Raw genomic sequence first — 18,989 nt, 5'->3', positions numbered from 1 at the left:
GTAGGGGCTTTTTGGCATTTCTTGGTGACATATTTACAAAATGTATAATTTAGAGATGAGTTTATATTACATGGTAAAACTAAAGAATATATAAAAAAACTCCATTGGGAAGGGGCAATGAGAATATGGGATTACTGTGACGGTTTATGCCATGACCAGAGGACAGTTCTTGTTGTCCATCTGGTGCTTTATTCTTTTTGGATCTATCTTTGAGTGATAACCTCTCTTTCCCTCCCCAGTAGAAGGTAAGTGCTCAGGTGAACTAAGCTGGATTTGCTGTTGAAAGGAACCCTGTTCTTTAATTGTGACTACCTAGAATGGAAATCCTATTTTGTGAGGCGTTTAAGCATGTCCTTAGTATAACCCCTTTTAAAATTTAGGTTTTTCAGGGGTGCCTGGGTGGCTCAGTCCGTTAGACTCAGGTCATGATCTTGCAGTACCGTGAGTTTGAGTCCTGCCCTGTGAGTGCAGAGCCTGCTTGAGATTCTTCCTCTCTCTCTCTGCCCTTCCCCCACTCGTGCTGTCTCTCAAAATAAACAAATAAACTTTATAAAAATAAAATTTAGATTTTTCAGTAACCCATTAAGTAGCTATTTGGCATTTAAAATCCGAAGACTATCACAAATAAAAGCTACCTACCATATTTGCTTGGTAGCATATTAAGATCTAAACACATGTTAATATCTACCATATTAAGATCTAAACACATAATGTTGATCTTTTTAAGCTGGATCAATTTGATACTTCCAGTGCTGTTGAGCAATGTAATTTTTCTAAGAATTCAGTAGTCACAGGACAAACATCTAATAGTCACAATCTCATTATGATTTTCACCATGTGTGAAGAAAGTCCTTAAGCACTACCTCCATATCCCCCTATGCAAAGACCCCCATGCAAATTGCCCAAAATAAAAATGGTTAGATGGCAGTCTCTCAAGAGAACGGGCAGTACTCTTTTGGATTTATAGTCCATTTCTAAAATATCTCGTCAAAATTCCCGCATTACTTCCTTCCTTCCTTCCTTCTTTCCTTCCTTCCTTCCCTCCTTCTTTCCTTCCTTCCTTCCTTCCTTCCTTCCTTCCTTCCTTCCTTCCTTCCTTCCTTCCTTTCTTTTTTTTCTTTCTTCCTCTCATTCATTCATTCATTGATTGGTTTAGGCCTGGTTAAAAGTTAATAGTGATGGAAGCATGCTTCATAGAGTGTGGGGGGGTGGGTAGTCTGTCAATTGGTCAGGTGATGAATCATGGAACAGAAGTGTTTTACCGAATTAAACCTTTAACCCTATATATTAAAAAAAAAACCTTCTTGACAAAGTCTGGCAAGGTCAAGATGAAGAGGACCCTCTTTCGGACAGTTGGAAAGATGGGCAGCAGCCTCAGCTCTCTCTTCTGGCTGGGCATTTTGTAGTCCTTCTTTGACTCTGGACCATTAGCCCCTCTCTCTCCCCCTCCTCCTGGTTGGCCTCAGATCCCTATAAATTCTGCAATGCCTGAAAAGTCAACTGGCTTCTTATAGTAATTTCTAGAGCAGGGTTTCTCTGCTTGGGCACTAATGACACTATGGGCCAGATGATTCTTTGTCGTGGGCTCTCCTGTGCATTATAGAATGTTGAGTAGCTTTTCTGTATTCTACCCCACTGGATGCCAATTGTGACAGCTCTAAATGTCTCCAGGCATTGCACATTGGGGGTGGACAGGTGGTGGAAGGTGGTAGTGATTTTGTCTCAGAGCCACAGCTGTAGATTATGAGTGATATATTCCTTTTACTTTAGCCTTATTACTTGGAGGTACACTGCACTGTCACACTTAACCAGTAGGTACTGATGTAGGGCACATGGTGTATTTTAGCCTGAAGGTTCCTTAATTTGAAGAATTCAAGGTGGGACATAGGTTTCCTGTCAAGGGTTAATGCCCAAGGCAGAGTTAACCAGGGGATACATACCAAAAATAATTTGACTTAGTTTCTTTTTTCTTACTGAGAAAAATATTTATTTTTATTAAATAAAATACTTTTTTATTAAAAAATATTTTTATTAGGAGCAGGCATCATAAAACTGTTTCATAAGAATAACTCTAAACTTTATATTTGTCAAATTAAGGCAGAGATAATAAGGGAAGACTAGAAGCAGGCAAATGATGTGTAGAGATGAGGAAACACAGAATCTGATTTGCAAAAAAGGAAAATGAATTTGAGGAGAATTGAAAAGAGTTTGAAGGAAGGAAGGTGTTAGATGATTTTGAGTGTTTAAGAATAGTTACATGCTATTGATCTCATTGAAGTGTTATTTTAAAATTAATAATGTTTTCAGGGGATTAGCAGATTTACCAGTTTTCATAGATGTTCATTTGCTGTAATTTGTAAATCTTCAGAGAATTCTTGGAGAAAGAGAATGAGAGAGATCAAGAATTAGAATATGTGGTTTGCTGGTATAAGGAGGATTATTATATTTTTGTTTGTGGGGGAAAAGACCATTGAAATATCACCACCAACAGTAAGTGGAATCAAGCAAATGCCAGGATCTGCCTCCCTCTCTCTAATTTGTAAGTGTGTGTAATCTCCAAATTGAAATACTTGAAGGTGATCTGCAGTGGTTCTCAACCCAGCTAGCATATGACAATCAAACAGAGAGCTTTTAAAATGTACTGGTGTCCATCCAGGCCCCATCTTGAGAAGATCTGATTTAATTGGTCTGGGAGACAGTTTGGACATAATTTTTAAAAATTCCCCAAGTGATTGTTAAGTGCCACCAGGGATGCAAACCCCTATTTCTAGGCCTGTGATTCTCAAAGTGTGGTCTCCAGATCAGCAGCAGCAGCATCTGCCTCACCCATGAGTCTCTTAGACATGCAAATTCTTGGCCCTACCTCAAGCCTATGAAATGAGACTCTGGGAGTGAGCCTTTTTAATCTGCATTTGTGACATGCCCTCCTGGTGAATCTGATGTGCCCTCAGGTTTAAGAAACAGTATTTCAAGCATTGGGTAGTGGTGCTTGGAAGACACTGAATCCTGAGAATCAGGGGTATATATATTATAGTGATGTTGGAAATACTACTGTAGAGTCAATGATACTGTCGTTAGAGTTCAGTTGCCTCAGGAGACTCTTCACTCATCCAAGGAGGAATGCCTGGGAGCTGTAACTTTCCACTGAGAGCCTTCACAAGGCTTAATTACTAATGTGTAGGTCGCAGCTGATACCACGTTGTGCCTCCCACTTGTTCCCGTGAAGCTTTCAAGCTCACTGTCAATATTCTTAATTAATGATCTTCAGCTTCTGAAGCCATTTCATCAGTGCATCGCCTGTCCTAGCACGTTTCCCCTCAGAGCAGTCCTTGAAGAGGGTGTTATTCCCAGCAGTCAATTAGAAAAGGAAAGTAGAGGTGGCTCTAAACAAGTCCTGTGACCAATTAACCACCTCCCTTTATTCCCCTTTGTAGTTCTCTAAAAAATGGGTCAGGGGGAGAAAAACTCCGGCTCTCACCAGTGGACCTCGCCTGTGTTTGTCTAACATTTTTCTATCCCACTTGGTATTTCAATTTCCTGCCTTAGGCATGAATTGGTTGAAAATTCCCTTTGAACTCTTGCTCATTTTGTAGAAACTTGATGAAGTAGTGATGAGAGTAGTTAGGGGATTGTTTCCTGAGCTCTGAGAAGTAGAGCAGAGTAGGAAGGGAAATTCAGCACCAAACTTAAAAGGTTCATTCTTGGAGAAAGCTGTGGGATTAGGAATGATTACAGTGGCTGCAATAATAATTTTAAGAATTCTTGAATCTTGTTTTCTGATTGGATGAAGCAGGGTCACAGTGAAAGGGGTGAGAGGTGAAGGGAAACTTAAACTTCTTAATCCTGTAATTGGCAGTAACAGTTTTTATTGCTTCATATTCTATTTACAAGGAAAACACCTTTACTTAAAACAGTTCTATTGGATCAGCACCATCCTTGGTAAAGTTCATAGAAATTTCCCAGGTTAGTCCCTATCATTCCCTCACATGCAGTCCTGAGGAGCCTTCTGGAATTCCCTGTGGGATGGAAATCCCCTTGCATCACTAGGCACTTCCTATTATGGGGTTCCTGATGTTGTTTGTGCTTTTGGTTTTATTCTCTTACTAAAATAATAGAACCAGGATTTCTGAGCTGGGAGTCCCTTTAGGGAAGTATCTGTGCTGTCCAGTGTGGTAGCCACTAGCTACATGCAGCTATTTAAGTTAATACGTTAATCACAAATAACCTTTTAGAATGAGAGAAATTTCAAAATTTGCACTAGCCTCACATCAGGCGTTCTCATGGCTTGTGGCTAAGGTATCAGCACAGACAAGGAACATTTCTGTCACCGAAGAAAGTTTTTGGCTAGTGTTGGTCAGTCTTGTGACCCTCATTAGTTTCAATACTGGGACTGAGAACCGTATCTTCATTTGTTAACTACTCTCAATTTATTCGCTAACTACCATTTGCCATTGTACTCTATTTTTTCCTCTTTGAATTTAATTGTAAGAATATCTCTGTGGGAGCAGGAATGATTACCCCATTTTACAGAGAAGGAATTAAGACTCAGAGGCTGAAAAACTTGCCCAGGACCAAACGACCGTAAAAGGTGCAGCCAGTGTTGGGACACTCATCTGTCTGATTCTAAAGCCCAAGCTTTCTCTGTTAAAGTGTCTCTTAGAAGACAAGTTCTCTGCTTCTTAAGGTCATTAGGCCCACATCTTTAGGAGTACACTAAAAAAATTCCAAACCAGTCACTGATTGTGCTTTGGATGGTTTAAGTGGCTTATCAATAAAATGGAGCAAGTCAGTTGTACATCTTTTCCTGTAGGAGTTTCATCACTTCTCACAATTAGACCAGTGACCTGTAATAACAGTGTGATATTTACGCGGTTGTCTATTTCATGTACTTTACGCTTTGATCTCCTGGGTTGGGTGGTGAGTGCACCACCTCCCATGGCATATCATTTCCTGATTGGAAGGCCGGTGGGTCCGAAAGTCTTGCCAATGTGGTTTCTCTGCTCTCACCTGGTTCTCTATTTCTTAAAGCCCAAAAGAACTAAAAAGAATTGTTCTTCCACCTTTAAAAGTCCTGTGAATATTATTTCATCCTGGTTTTTTCTTTTACTTAAAAAAGTGAATCATTCTCCTTTTTTCAATTGATCCTTATAGGATGATTTTAAGTTGACATTCTTACTCTAATTTGTCACAGTTTGTCTATGTATTTTGAAACTAGTTGAACACTAAATGTGTAAAACATAGCCATCATTATGTTTATTTTAGCTGCTACTGTTAAAGTAGCCTAAAATGAAATTGCCATCATTGACTGCCACAGCATAATGCTGCCCACTCAGCTTACTCTTGATTAAGAGTACCTCTGTGCTCAGGCGATTAGTTTTTTAGAGCCAAAGTTTGGCCCTCACATATATCCTTATTAAATTCCACTTAGTTAGATTGATCTAACTACTTTCTTTAACTCATCCTCATAACCTAATTTTATTTGTCTCTGAGTCACAGAGATCCAGGGTTTTTTTTGTTTTTGTTTTTTTTGTGTTTTTTTTTTCCAGATCATTTTTGCTACCCCAACAAAATATTCACTATTCCATCTCATGCAGTATCATCTACCTATGTTGTTGGCACTGTATCTTCATACCTTCAACCATGTCACTGCCAAGAATGTGGACCAAGACAAGGATCAAGGAAAAAGCCATCCTGTGGTTATGGCTGTTAAACTAGTTATGAATTCACCTAATCATCGTTTCTTCCACCCCAATTTTTCTGGTTTTTCTTCACCTGGATTCATTTGTTCATTCAGAGATTCATTCAATTAATATTTATTGAGCTCTTTCCATGTCCCAGGCAGGCCCTTTTGAAAGTAGAAGCTGCTAGGGTTTTACTCATAGATTATGAGAGATTATGAGAGAAGGAGAGGCATTAAAGATGACTCCACAGTTTTTGAACTGAACAACTGGGAGAATGGAGTTGCCGTTCACCAAACCAGCCTAACTAAACCTGGTGGGAGCAGGTTTGAGGGTAAAATATCAATAGTTTTGTTTTGAATTTGTTATGTTGTAGATACCTGTTAGACATCCAAGTGGAGATGTAGAGTAGTCAGCTGGATTTGTACATGTGGAGCTCGGGAGATGTCTGGACTAGATCAGGAATGCTAGGTGTCATCAGCATGTGAACTGTCTGGAATCTGAAACCTGGAGACTGATGAGGGTGTAGTTGGAGATAGGAGAGGTTTACAGGCTGAGCCCTAGTCAGTTTAGATTCAATATTATGGGGATGAGCCAGCACAGGAGACTGAGAAATAGTGGATAAGGAAGAGGGAAGAGAGCCAGGAAAGCATGTTATCCCAGAAATGAGAGTTGTAAGGGGCAAGTGAAAGAACCACTTTCTTAGATGGCACTGAGAGTTCAAGTAACATGAGGGCCAAGAACTGACCATTGGACTTGGTTACATGAAGGTCATTGGTAACCTTCACAGAAGCTGTTTCGGTGGAGTAGTTCAGGCAAAGGAATGTCATGGGAAACTTTGCCTGATTCCTGGGTGGGGGGGTTCATATCTGCTTTGTCAGCCACATCTCACCAGTTGTTATCGTCTGGGAATCTTGGTGTAGTTTGTCATATTTATACTTTGGGTTTTCTTCTGGATCCCCTCTAATAATCTGTTAGAGATTAAGTTTATAGTTGGAAAATCTATCTTTTGCCCCCTTTTGCAAATTGCAATGCCATTTGCCCCCCTCTAGGATCTATTGCCACTGCAGGGATCCTCATCACCTCTGTGGCCAAGCTGTGTACAGTGCCCATCCTGTTCATGCCCTGGGACCAGTTTCCCTGGAGCCCAGTTGTCTGACCTCATTTCAAGGACTGACGTGCCACTGTATAACCTCCCTGTCTGTTTGAGGCTTACCACCTCCTTCCTTTCTATTTCTGCTAAGGCTCGATCTCAGTCTGGCGGATAGATCATGTTTTCCCTTTGGATTTCTATCACCGTCTTTATCCTAAGCCAGCGGTAAGTTTTTAAGATTCTCAGCAAGGCATTATTGTATCTGTGGTTCTCAACCCTGACTGCACATCACATTCACCTCTAGAGGGTTATGTTTCCTTTCTAAGGAAAATCCTACTTTGAGTTTCTTACAACTCTAAGGGAATTATTTTACCATTGTGATAAAATGGTGATATTCTTGTGAGTTTTAGAATTGTAATATTTTCACAATTCTGGTGTGTTGCCACCTTCCATTGTTTTACATGGTGAAACTTGATAGGATTTTTTTTCTTCCTTTTTATTTAACCGCCAAGAATGTTCCTTTTTCATACTGAGAAAGTCATGAATTATCTTCAAGGAGACACAGTGGCCTACAGCAGTGCTTCTTAAACTTGAGCCTGAACCAGAATCACCTGGAAGACTTGTTAAAACACAGGATACCCTTCAAATTTCTGACTGGGTAGGCCTGAATTTGCATTGGAGACAATTAGGAGATTCTAATGCTGCTGGTACTTTGAGAGCCAGGCCTCTGTCTAGGCTTCAGTGAGTAAATACCCTTCAGGTTGTGCACACAGATTACTTTCCTGAACTGGCAGAACCAAGAGAATAAGTATGGCTAAGGGTAGAGACGAGGCTTGCACTTGACTTGGTTGGGCCTCTCTGAGACTCAGGTAACTCTGAGCCTTGCAGAAGTGGAAGCTTTTCATGTGCAATAGGCCTCAGGAAGTCCTGACTCTGAGGTTGTGTTTTGGTTTGCAGCCATACACTTGGATTCTTTTTGCCCTCATGTAAAGTTTACATGTTAGCCTTATCTTTGGCCCCTTTAAGTTGGCTTTGAAAGCACTGCTTACCCCTTTTACAGGTAGCCCCCTTTATCAACAATGTGTGGACAGTATTAATACTTAACAAAAAATCAAATGGCAACTAGATTCAACAGATAGTGTCTGTCATAGCTTTATCCGGCAAGTCATTTGTTGTAGTAGAAAGTAGATGAGAGGGTTCCAGAGAAAACATACCGATATGAGGGATTCATTAAACTATTTAATATTTAACTGAATAAACAGAATTCCTCTAAGTCACCCAGATTCCCCAAAGTAGCCATCAAAATCTCTTTGTCCCTTGTACCAACAAGGGTGGAAAATTGTGCCACGTTTTATCTCCCTTCTTTTTTCAAGAAATCTCCCTCAAGACTGGCTGTCCTTTAGAGTAATCCATGAATTCCAGGCATTGATCACTAGAGGAATATTTGCAAAGTTTTTTGTTTTCTTTTTTTCTTTCTGATTCATTTTATAAGTGGTCCTAAGTTTAACTCATAGGCTACACTGCTTTTATACTTCTTGACATTGAAGACTGTCAAGATTCCTCCGGGATATAAAAGAATATTTTCTAAAATGTTAATTTTTAGAGAGTTTAAAATCAAACCCGCATCCCAGAGTTCCTTGGTGACACATATGCTGGATAAAATTGTGAGCAGAGCTTGTGGGGACCTATACCCTTATAGTTTATCCAATTCCATATTCCGATTACTAAATGGTTGGCCATGATTGGTCCTGAACACACTTCTGATGGCCTCAATGTTGCTAATTATGAATGTTGCTTGTCTTTTCCAACCACCTAAGACTTTCTCAAGTACATAATAATGTCTTTCAGGTTATCTTTTCATTTCATGTTCTCTGTTGCAGAAATATGGGAGGGGAGAGCTCATAGTTTTACTCTATAATCAGCTGTGATTACAAGCCATCTGTTCTTCCAAGAAGCAGTGCATGGCCGGAGTAAAACTGTACAAAAGAGTTATGAGGCATTTATTAGCTCTTAGTAGGAATAGGTGGAAACCTGTGCCCTATCTGTTTGTAAATCTTATGGAACTGACAATTCAGAGTTCATGTGATATGCCTTGGAATTTGAGGCAAATTCTACCTTTGCAGGGGTGGGGGAAACCCACAACAACCCACTGAGCCCTTTGTATGGCTGGCACTGTGTGAAGCCTTGCACCTCTGTATTCTCTCATTTCGTCAGATACCTCCATAAGGTGGTTTTCGTCCCCATTTTACATCGCAGGAACTTCCTCTGGTCTGGGGGAATTGAGGTGTAGGCCAGGGGTTTAGGTCAGATGCATTCCACCCCCAGGTCATTGTGCTCCCTGTTGCTGCACACACTCTGTACATGCTACTCCAGTCCCTGGAGGGGAAGTGGCCTACTGGTTACATTGGAAAGAATGATTTCTTGAAAACCATTAGGGAAAGTGTCTATAGCAATGAAATAGGTCCTTCTCTTTCAAAAGGAGCGACTGAAGGCTTATTCCTAACTGCACTCTTCCTAACTGCAATGGTGGGTTTTAGAGTCTGTGATTCAGCCCCAAATGCTACTTGAAGGTTCCAATGGCATATGTTAAATTTAAGCTTTGCTTTACGATATATACCACTTTAGTTGGCCTTTGCTGTATGCCCAACAGTGCTTTGCTTTTCTTCCCAAATCTTACCCACGAAGAGTGTGAGCCACTTTTGAGCACTGTAGGCCAAAACCTCAAACTCTTTCTTAATAGGAGGCCAGAAGCGGTTTACTGAAGGACATCAGCCTGTTACTCTGTTTTTTCCTCTTTGTCATCAAACTCATTAGCTCTGTTTTTCTGCGTTCTTTCTCATTCCTTTGTGACTTGTTTCCCACCCATATAGGATCTTTCCCCATCCATAACAATAAATCCGTTAAGAAACACAAACAAATGACTGGCAAGGTGTACGTCCCTGACCTGTAGCCAGAAGCCCCGCAACAGACACGAAACAGGAGAAACTCCCTCCCCTTCTGGTTCCTTTTCACCTGAGACAAGTCACATCCTCTGCTGCGTCCCTTTCAGCTGGAAAAAGTTGAGCCAAAGAACTAGTTATCTATTTGCTACCAAAGAAGCCCCCTTACGTATTCCCTTTATTGCGTTTGAATCCACACAGTCAACCAGGGTTTTGCAGATTGTTCTGCCTGGTTGGAAGGTGGGAAAGTAAGTATTTGGCATGGAGGAGTGGGTATTGCTACCTGTTTTCTGGGCTGACAATATTCTGTTCATGAATGATGCAGACTTAGTTATAAGCCATGAGATTGATTCTGTGGTCTTTCCAGTTCTGAGGACAGGGTGCAGTTGAGAGGCGGATAATCCCTCCTAGAGAGAGAACAAGGCAGACACTAAAGTAATTTTTATCATTGATGTAGTTTTTAGGATTTTTTAACTAACACTCTTCACTGTCCTCTCTGTGCCAGGCCCAGTATGAGGCACTGACAACCCAAAGGTAGTGGAAGGCAGCTCCTCCCCACAGGCAGCCTATAGGAGATGGATGTAAACAGCCATGTGTTTACAGCCTGTGATGATTCCACAGCAGAATCATGAAAGTGCTGTGGCAGCAAACAGGAGCTTTGTCCTGCCTGCGAGGTGTCAGAGAATGCTCAGGGGGAGGACTCATTGGTTGCTAAGATTTTTACTACTGTGCTTGCATGGCTTGTAGTGAACCGATACAGGATGAGACGATGTGCCAGACTCAGTGTGACTCTTGCATAACTTATACATCAGGGCAAACATTGTGTGTGCAAATAGAATCCAAGCCATGGTTGTTAACCCAAACACAACCAGGAGGTGGGATGTTAAAATGGAAGGCACCCTGAAGGAGATCCAGTGGTGACCTCTCATTTTACACAGAGGGAAACTGAGGCCCAGAGAAGGGAGTTGGACACTCCTCCTAAACTGGGGCATCGTCGAAAGAGATCTGTGGCCTCGGACTTCTTGTGTTAGGCCCTTCTCCTGCTTGTCATCCTAGGGCTTTCTCGAGGCTTCTCTGTGGGTGTGCTCTTGAATTTGGGCTGGGTCTAATTCCGTTACTAAGATTATAGAATGTTCCTTCTACCTGGCCTGACCAGTATTTGCCAGGTTGGCAAGGCACCACACCAAACAGCCTACCCGTGATCACCAGGAATCTTCTAAAAGTGAAAGAGAACAGAGCTCTTAAGTTTCTCAGCGTTTCCAGAACACTGACTGGTAATGGTTTATGACTCTCTGGGTTGTCATGAGAGTCAAATGCAGTAATGTAAGGAAAGGGCTTTACCCAGAATCTGGCACACAATAAGTGCTCAATGAATCTTAACTATTGTTACTGCCAATTTGTTTAGTAAGTTTTTGCAGTTAGATTAATGATACATTGTACTCTGATGGAATGACTCTTTATTCTTTCCTTCTCTGACCTGTTTGTTTATTGAATATGCCATCCTAAAGGTATGCTGGTTGCTTTTCTTGAATGTAAACTCCAAGCTTAGATTTCTTGGGTAAGGAGAGGGCAAGGGAGTTAAGTGGACAAAAGATTTGTGTTGACTTTTCTTCTGCTTTAACTCTGGATAGGATTGTTACTGTCAGGAGACCGCCTGTCCCAACACCCCCACCCCACCTTTAGTGTGATTTATTGCCCTGGTCCTCTGCTGCAGTCCTTTCCTCCCCCTTTTCTTCCCTCCCCCTCCCACCCCCGTCTCTATGCAGGGGGGCCTTTGCCACTACTCTGCACGCTTATCCTAGCAGGGCACCCCACACTGACAGCTTCAGCATCAGAACTCTTAGTGCCTCTCTTCAAGCATGGAATGAGTCACTGCACAGGGAAGGGAGCTCAGTGACCCTGTTCAGAGTTCTTGGTTCAGTCCTTTGTCACTAATGGACAGACAAGCCTTCCAGCGCTCACCCTAAGAGGGGACAGGTATAGTGGGGTGGGTTCCAGGCTAGGTAGCCTTAAATATGCCTCCACATGGCTTCTGGAAAGAAGTCCTGAGTGGTCTTTTTTCAGAGGGGATATTTCTTCAAAGTAATACATGGCAGGGGGCTTTAGAGTGTAATGGATTTGGATTTGATTCCTGGTCTGTCACTTATTGACTATGTAATATTGGACTAGTCTCTACCTTCTCAGATGCCACATCCTTATCTATGAAATATGAGTAATAGTTGTGCTCTTTTGTAGGCTAGTGGTGAGGATTAAATGGAATACTATAGATAAAGCTTAGCACAATGCCTAGATCATAGGTGCTCTGTAAACTGTGCTTTTTCTTCAAAAACCATATGACTTTCTAATTCCATGTAACATACATGCACTTTATTTTGATAGGAAGACATTTAATATGTTCCTTAAAGCCTTTTAGTAATGTTGGTAGATACTCCAGGAAGAGAGTCGCCATGTTTTGTTTTTGTTTTTGTTTTTGTTTTTCATGAAAATCTTCAGGAGAAATGTTTCTCTAGATGTAATATTTAGAAATGATTGGGTTATCCTCAGTACTGATTCATTCTCATCTTACAGACTCTGATTGGCTTTTCTTGTTTTACATCAGGAACTAGCAAACTCAGAGCCAACTGTTGCAAAGACCTATGACAATGGTGGAAATTTTGTACAGACCTACCATTGGCTTCATTTTAGATTTCTACCCTTGTTTTTCTTATTTCCTCCATCTTTCATATTTGCCTTATTAATCCAAACTGCCTTAAGTCCTTAGTGGCATGTGGTATAAAATGCCAATAACAGTTCCAGCAGACCCACATGAGTGAGTTGCCTGTGGACAGCCCATGGGCACACTGGAACTACTCACATGCCTAGGGCATCATTGTTGCCCCAAACCACATCCTCTTCTTTCTCTTTTGAGTGTGTCTCAGATCTACTCCTTCATCTTTACCCATCACCTTCCATTGTCTCTTATTTGGGTTTGGGGGTGGCTTTAAACCTGTCCGCATGGCTCTGCCGGCCCAGGCACTCCTACCTGAGAGAGCTCTCCAACCTACAGGTCTTTTCGTTCCTCCTTGGCTTGCCCAGGGTTCCTCTGTGGTCTGAACCCTCCTGACCTATTGGCCTCATCTGCTGACGTCCTGTTTCTGCTTATCGGACTCTGTTTTGTCCCCAGAGCATGCCAGGCTATTCAGGCCTCTTTCCTCATGTGGCTGCTGTTTTTTTTCTTTTTCTCCACCACCTGTCCTCTTCCTCAGGACTAGCTGAGAGGTCTTATACCTCATCCCTGGCCTCCTTCAGGCAGAGTGGTGGCTTGGCCACCTCTGGTCCTGGGGTGTACACTGTGGTTACACTTACTACAGTAAGTGCCTCTCCCTCTCAGGGTCTGACCAGGGCTCCGGTGAAACTCAGCAGGTGTTGAATGAACGAGGAAATGGGAGAATGCACGTGGATCTCACGGTTCTGAGCCTGCTTCTCAGGTACCTTCATGTGTGAGAAGTGTTAGCATTTCCACCTTTATTTGACACTTAAGGTAAAATTACAAGATAAGATCTTCCATTCGTCAGTTGGTGGACATTTAGGCTCTTTCCATAATTTGGCTCTCGTTGAAAGTGCTGCTATAAACATTGGGGTACAAGTGCCCCTATGCATTAACACTCCTGTATCCCTTGGGTAAATTCCTAGCAGTGCTATTCCTGGGTCATAGGGTAGATCTATTTTTAATTTTTTGAGGAACCTCCACACTGTTTTCCAGAGCGGCTGCACCAGTTTGCATTCCCACCAACAGTGCAAGAGGGTTCCCGTTTCTCCACATCCTCTCCAGCATCTATAGTCTCCTGATTTGTTCATTTTAGCCACTCTGACTGGCGTGAGATGATATCTGAGTGTGGTTTTGATTTGTATTTCCCTGATGAGGAGCGATGTTGAGCATCTTTTCATGTGCCTGTTGGCCATCTGGATGTCTTCTTTAGAGAAGTGTCTATTCATGTCTTCTGCCCAATTCTTCACTGGATAAAGAAGTTGTGGTTTATGTATACAATGGAATACTACTTGGCAATGAGAAAGAATGAAATATGGCCTTTTGTAACAACGTGGATGGAACTGGAGAGTGTTATGCTAATAAGTGAAATAAGTCATACAGAGAAAGACAGATACCATATGTTTTCACTCTTACGTGGATCCTGAGAAACTTAACAGAAGACTATGGGGGAGGGGAAGGGGCAAAAAAAAGTTACAGAGAGGGAATGAGGCAAACCATAAGAGACTCTTAAAAACTGAGAATAAACTGAGGGTTGATGAGGGGTGGGAGGGAGGGGAGAGTGGGTGATGGGCATTGAGGAGGGCACCTGTTGGGATGAACACTGGGTGTTGTATGGAAACCAATTTGACAATAAATTTCATATTAAAAAAAAAAAGATCTTCCACCCCTGGCTGTGAGGTTAGGGTGAGATAATCATAGGATCCATCTAGTCCCCTTTTTTTCAAACTATAGAAAATCACTGGTTGTCACTGGTGATGGCATAGTTGTTGCCACTCTAGAATAAGGAGAGGGGAAATTGTTCTATGATGCATCTGTGTCCTGTGCAGAATCAGAACAGCCTTGTCCCCAGAATGGGCTCAGCACCCTCAGTTTACAGATAAGGCTGTGGTTTGCCCAAACTTCAGAGCCCATTTATACTGTCATTGTTCATTCGTTCCTTTCTTCCTTCCTTTAAATAGCACTTGCCGTGAAATCTTCCCCTTGGTAAAGACTCGAAAGGCAGAGCAGTGGTGGCATGGATGTTGAAGGGCTAGGCCAGCAGGGTCTCACTGAAGATTAAAGCTGTCTGTACACAACACACACACACACACACACACACACACTATTAAGCACTTGTTGTGAGCTAGTCCCGTGCTAATTGCTGCAGTGTAGATTTGAATGAGATTGGGACCCTGTCTGTCTGCACCAAGGAGCTAACAGCCTAGCAGGGGCAGCCCCTACATAGACCAGCCATTTAGTGCAGAAATAAATAAGCATGTTAAGCATAGGCCTGATCCAGGGGACCAAGTGACAAACTGTTCAGAAAAGCTGCACTGAGATGTCCATGCTCCTCCTGGGGTTCAAGGAGGCATAAAAGTTGACAAATCCAGGAGCATCGGGGTGCATTGGAATCAGAGGGCAGAAAGCACGTATGTTAGAGATTGCTCTGGTTGGTGTTGAGAGTTCATGAGACACCAGGAGGGAGGTGACATGCAGAACGAGAGACAGAAGGTGTGCTTAGCCCTTCAAGAAGTAAAACCAATAAGACTTGGTGACTGAGTGTGGAGGGTTAGGGAAAAGGAGGAGTTGGGGTTGACTCCCAGCCTTTGGCCGAAACGTCTGGGTGGAGGGGGCTAGAAGCTGGATCAGACCCTGGCCTGTTGACTCACAACCCAGGGCATGAGATGCAAAGCTTTTACTAGTGGCCTTTGGTCTGTTAAAGAGGTAACTGTCCTGTGTAAAGTGAGCAGCTGTGGCCTAAGAAAGAAGTCATGGTTCGTGTGTTCCCCCTTTCTGAAGAGAGCTGGAGTTTCTCTGCTGAGAGATGAAATAGCCTCCTCCTAATTAAGGAGAAGTGAAGGCTGTGCTCCTGGCAGCAGTAGGAGGCTTTTTTTCCCTTAAAACTTCTGTTCACTCATGGGAGCAAAGCAGCGAAGCTATGAGAGCAGGGAACTTTAGAAAGGCAGCATACGGCTGCTTGGTGTGGGAGTCTGAGAGAGCTTGCTGGAGAACTCAGAACTGCTGGCTGCAGGGGGAGAGCCCTGCTGTGTGTTGGGGGGACTGCACATGTGCCTGGTGGCAGAGTCTGGCTGAAGTCCCAGGAAAGTTTGAGCACCGGAGTAAGATTCCAAAAACAAAACTATTCTAATCGGTCTGTTTATAATCAAACTTACACTAGATTATTTGTGATCAAAGGTATGAAATGATGAGAGAATACCAAATTGGACCTTGCTATTTAATTCATTAGAAAGCTACTATTACAGGGGCACCTGGGTGACTCAGTTGGTTAATTGCCCGCCTTTGGCTTAGGTCATCCGTGATGTCATGGTTCGTGGGTTCAAGCCCCACATCAGGCTCTGTGCTGACAGCAGAGCCTGCTTGGGATCCTCTGTCTCCCTGTCTCCCTGCCCCTCCTGTGCATGTATGTTCTCTCTCTCTGTCTCTCTCAAAAATAAATAAACATTAAAAAAAGTTTATAGAAAGCTACTATTACATAGTATCAATTCAAATTGTTCAAGTATCACTTTTTTTTTTTTTTTTTTACTATTTTAAAAACCAATTTTGCTAATGGAGAAGGGCTAGCAGAGAACTTGGTCTAAGGAGTCAGGATTAAACACTTGCAGGAAACCCAGTAAAATGTGTATAAGGCACATCCCATTGCTTCTGCGAGGTTCTTGTTCTGCCATCTGTGGTGCCTCAACAGGTTTGGGATAGAATTGAGAGGGTTGGTGAACTTGGATGGGAGCAAAAATTACATCTTTATTTTAACCAAATTCTAACCAATTTTTTTTATTATAAATTAAGTATTCAAAACATGGTATTTGCAGGATATGTCACCAGTAGAATCATAGCTCTTTTCATGTTATCTTATAGTTGTGGCACATATCTGAAGGTATCATGTATGTTTACTATTACTTCGGATTTTTGGTAGTTATTAGATCTACAACTATGAAAAGAGCCAGTGCCTTAATAGACAAGTACATACATTACTAAATCACAATTTTTTTTTAATTTGGATAATCGTACTTCAGTCAAATTGGTTTTCTTTTGAATCCATTGTGTTTTATCCATGGCACACAAAAAGTTAATAACCCCTGGTTAATGCCATGTAGTTGTGGCATATGACCTCCACCTGGTGGCAGCATATTCCTTAAAGGTTAAATCTATAATCAACAGTTGTGAAGAAACGTAAAGTAACAGTGTACTTGAGTGTGGTTTTCAAACAGTTTTGACCACAAATCCACAGTAAGAAATAGGCTTCCCATCATAACTCAGTATACTCATACATAAGTTTCACAAAATAAGACTTGACTGTACCATGTGACATATTGATATTTTTTATTCTATTCACATATTCCCTTTGATTCTCTTTCATTAAAATAAAATACTGGTTGTAACACACTAAGAAGCAGTTCAGTGGGTCACACTGCACTGTTTGACATCATAGGAGATCCTCTTTCACCATATTTCATTATTTTTTATCCAGTTGAACTTCACTTCGTTCTCCTCCAAAATACCCATACATTTTTAAGGACAGACGACATTTTATATAACTGTCAGTAAATGTAAATGTGCTTTTACACAGCCTTTAAAAATTATTTATTAGCGATGTATAATTTACACTGAAATCAACTGATCTTAACCGTATACCCCACCAAGATAGAGAACCTTCCCACCACCACACAAAGTTCTTCTGTGCCTGTTCTCAGTCAACTCCTCCCTAGGTAATCACTATTCTGATTGCTTTGGCCACAGATTGAGTTTTGCTCTTCTAGAACTTCATATAGATGGAATCCTACAGTATGCATTCTTTTCGCCTGGCGTGTTTTGCTCAATGTAATGTGGAGATTAGTCCATGTTGAGTGGATCTGTAGTTTTGTGACGAGCATTCCATTGAATGAATGTACCGTACTTTGTTTATTCTCCTGTTGATGGACTTGGGTTGTCTTCTGTCTTGTCTTAGCTATTATGAATAAGACTTCTATGAACATTTGCGTACAAATCTTCCTGTGCACATGTTTTATCTCTCTTGGTAAGTGCCTAAGGTGGAATTGCTGGCTTAGTCAGTAAATTAAATGTGTGTTTAAGTAAAGGAAACTGACGAACCTTTTGCCAAAGTGGTTGAGCCATTTTATATTTCCACTAGCAATGCATGAAAGTTTGGGGAGCTCCACATCCTTACCAAATTTGGTGTGTCAATCTTTTTAATTTCAGTCATTCTTGTAAGTATGTAGTTGTATCTCTTGGTGGTTTTCATTTACATTTGCCTGATGACTGATGTTGAACACTTTTTCATGTGTTATTAGCTGTTTGTTTATCTTGTGAGGTATCTGTTGAAGCTTAGGTTGTTTTTTTTTAATATTAGATTTGTACGAGTTATTTATTTTGGATGCCAGTCCTTCATGTCAGATATATGCATTTACAAATATTTTCTCTTAGCCTGTGACATACATATTCATCTTATTAATGGTGTCTTTCTTTAAAAAAATTTCTTAATGTTTATTTTTGAGAGAGGGAGAGAGCACGCGAGCAGGGAGGGGCAGAGAGAGAGAGGGAGACAGAGGATCCCAAGCAGGCTCTGTGCTGACACCTGAGAGCCTTATGTGTGGCTTGAACCCACAAACCACAAGATCATGACCTGAGCTGAAATCAGATGCTCAACCAACTGAGCCACCCAGGAGCTCAGTGGTGTCCTTTAATGAGCAAATGTTTTAAATTTTGACAGAATTCAATTTAATAATTTTTTTCTTCTATCTTTTGTGCTTTCTGGGTTCTAAAAAATTTTTTTCTACTGCAAGTTTGGCAAGATAGTTTTGGTTTTTATGTGTAGGTCTATCATCCATCTCAAATTAATTTTTGTGTATGGTATGAGGTAAGTGTCAAATTTTATTTTCCTTCCATATTTATATTTGGTCTATTTGGGCCATTCGTTGAAAATATTTTCCTTTCATCATTGAATTACAGCACGGAATTTAAAAACAATAGACAAAAAAGAAAACCTGTTCAGCCAAAGAGGTACAAAAATGACATTTTCCTGTAGGTCATCACTGACCCTTTGGGCCTCTGAGACCATCCCCAACCTGCAGTCTTGGTCTTCTGTTTCTTTCTAAGTTACCTTATCCACAATTATCCAGAGATTTGCAGAAATTACTCATAAGGTGTGAAGATTTAAAGGCTATAACCTTTTACAGGGTCTATAGCCATGCCACAAATCGCCTAGCCACATGTGGCTGTTTAAGTTAAATTAATAAATACAATTTAGAATTCAGCTTCTCAATCACAGTAGCCACATTTCATGTGCTCAGTAGCCATAACATGGCTATTGGCTGCCCTGATGAACATTGACAAGAAGCAGGATTTGTACAGTTTAAAAAAAAATTTTTTTTTAATGTTTATTTATTTTTGAGAGAGACAGAGACAGAATGCGAGTGGGTTAGGGGCAGACAGAGAGGGAGACACAGAAGCAGAAGCAGGCTCCAGGCTCTAAGCTGGCCTGACACGGGGCTCGAACTCACGAGCCGCGAGATCATGACCTGAGCTGAAGTCGGACG

General features: G+C 41.5%; 1 protein-coding gene across 1 annotated transcript in view; it reads left to right on the top strand.

Moving 5' to 3' along the window:
* SLX4IP (SLX4 interacting protein) overlaps positions 1-18,989 on the top strand; it is a 178,828-nt gene that overhangs the window by 92,737 nt on the left and 67,102 nt on the right. The gene's annotated exons all lie outside the window — the stretch shown is intronic.

Source organism: Puma concolor, chromosome A3 (genome assembly GCF_028749965.1).
Source record: "Puma concolor isolate L17-30 chromosome A3, mPumCon1.1.hap2, whole genome shotgun sequence".
Lineage (NCBI taxonomy): Eukaryota > Metazoa > Chordata > Mammalia > Carnivora > Felidae > Puma > Puma concolor.
The sequence above is the reverse complement of the archived record's forward strand: the minus strand, read 5'-3'. Positions and strand labels throughout refer to the sequence as shown.